Source organism: Gadus morhua, chromosome 8, assembly GCF_902167405.1.
Source record: "Gadus morhua chromosome 8, gadMor3.0, whole genome shotgun sequence".
Taxonomy (NCBI): Eukaryota; Metazoa; Chordata; class Actinopteri; order Gadiformes; family Gadidae; genus Gadus; species Gadus morhua.
In genome coordinates, this window is record NC_044055.1 from 1,823,505 (window position 1) to 1,826,004 (window position 2,500).

The 2,500-nt window shown below is 40.2% G+C and overlaps 1 protein-coding gene across 2 annotated transcripts in view; it reads right to left on the reverse strand.

The window, feature by feature from the left end:
* ak5 (adenylate kinase 5) overlaps positions 1 to 2,500 on the reverse strand; it is a 56,508-nt gene that overhangs the window by 51,374 nt on the left and 2,634 nt on the right. The gene's annotated exons all lie outside the window — the stretch shown is intronic.

Genomic DNA, 2,500 nt, shown 5'->3' on the forward strand with positions numbered 1-2,500 from the left:
CCCGCTTATTACACGGCTACTTGCCAAAACGAAAAAATAACTTCACACGGTGTGTCTTTTTACGATTTTTTTTTTTCTAGCATTCGTAGCGTCGATCAGCAGAGAAATAGTCCGCCAAAGACGTTGACGTCGCTTAGCAACCGAGGACGCTGGGGGTTGATAAGTTACCGGACGACTTGCGGAGTGATACCAAAGACGGCAAAAAATCCACTTTCCTTGACAGCGGTCATTATAGGCTTAGCAGCGGTGAATTATCAAATAGGATTCACCGCTGGAAGTTGTGAAGGGCCCATGCAAGTGAACGGAGCGTTCCACGGCATTGAGAAGAGTCGTGTAATAATATATATAGATATGAAGAGCTGGTTATGGATGAGCATAAACACACAGAAAATAGAAGAAGCGGGCAGGGGACAACCTGTTGATCCCTTCTGACTACCTCAGGCGGTGTTGTATGGAAAACAGGGTTTGAGCAACGCCTTTCTCATGTAGACATACATGTAAAGGACTTATCGATGCACATAAATACATAGAGAGGAAGAGGGACTAAGCCACTTGTTGATCCCTTCTGACTACTTCGGGCGATGTTGTATGGAATACAGGGTTTGAGCAACGCCTTTGTCATGTAGACATACATGTAAAGGACTTAAAAGATGCACATAAATACATAGAGAGGAAGAGGGACTAAACCACTTGTTGATCCCTTCTGTCTTCTCAGCGTTGACACGATGAGTTGTGAGAAAAAAATGGGATTTAGGACTTTCTAATGCATGCACACATACATAGAAAGGACTTTACGGATCCACATGAATACACAGAGGAGGCAAGGAGGACTAATCCACTTGTTTGTTCCTTCCGAAGAAGATGTGTGTTGTGTGTCAAATATTGTTGGAGGCGTTCCTTCCAAACACCCAGAGTCTAATCTGTGTGGGATACGCTTATGATGCCTGCAGGGGTGGATTGTTTAGATTTGGCAAGGGGTTATATAAAAAATATTTCTCTGCACATTTGTGCTCCTCGTGGCCATTCATTTGGAAACTTTTTTAAAGTTGCACATTTTCCCATTCTGAGGCCAACTGGTTATAGTTATGTAAATAATAAGGTTGTGTCTGTTTAGTTCTTTGAATTGAAGAATAGTCAGTATAATACAGTCTCAGTGAAAATGCATCCAACAGGGTGCAGGAATTATGAATGAGTAAGCATCAAGGGGGATGAATGAAGCAGTATATTCACTCACACGAAAATCCTAAAGAATTCATGAATTTGGCCTTCAGTATTTCATCATCCTTGAGAAGATGTTTCCAGTAGCCATAGCTCAATTTTTCTGTTTGTAATAGCATGAATAGTAGAAGCACTCTTTGCAGTATTGACACAGATGTCTATACGGGAAGACGTGCACTTCAACCTGTCAACAAGGTCACCGAGTCTGAGAGAGATAGGGTGGACATTACACATCTAATTAGTTGGTTGAAAACATGATGTTATTGTCCTGTCGATGTCGTTCCCTCATGCATCTCTAGAGAGTGTTGACCATATAATAATATAACATTATGGTAGAGAATCATGGCAAAGAAAAGAGCACCACTCATCGGCTGAATGTTCCTCCTCACTTCTGACATGCCTTAAAAAAGGCGTCCATCTGTCGGAGATAGTCAACTAATGTATGGGCCATCACATGATGGTTCAACATAATACATTCAATGGAAACGACTCGTAGAAAATCCCTTAATGGCTTCCGAATGTAAAGTAATTATTTAAGCTATCAAGATGAAGTAAACAACAGATGTATGAAATGTAACGCAGTGCACAGTATGACTAAATTCTTTTTTCTTCAGTAGAGCATTCCAAAATCCACATTCAGTGACAGATATAAATATTTCAACACTCTAATTAGGTTGATCTAAATCAATGTTGTCCCTTTCCATTATAAACCTGAATACACTGTTTTGCATTGTGGCTGGATTATTTAATGTAGAGTAATGCGACAAAACCCAATAACATGAAATATTCTCAGACTCTGTGAGTCTCTAGATAAGCAAAGATTTATCATTCAAATTTGAGTAAAATCACAGACTTTGCAGTGTGCTGATTTTGTAGTGATGTGGACTGTACTTTACTGGAGAGTATAAGCATTCAATGAGGAAAATTGCACACAAAACAACACATTTGAACTTTGCATGCAGCCAAGAGGAAGAAATGTGGGACTCATGGGCGGGGAAATCTCTATCCCTGATTAAGCCTAAATAGCCCGTAGCTAAACACTACAGCTGGCTGAGTTCATGAGCATCCTCATCACAAATGTTGAGGATTATTAATATCAGTAGTCTTCCCAGACAGCTATCTCCCACGATCTACATCACACCAGACTACACCTGTTTCACTTCCTCTAGAAAGAGCTTTGACAGTAAACGTAATCTCCCTTCCTATTCATTTATGTGTTTGTTTCTCAATTACATTCATCACGCTTCTGTTCGATTAGTCACCTATTATCACTTAGGCCATC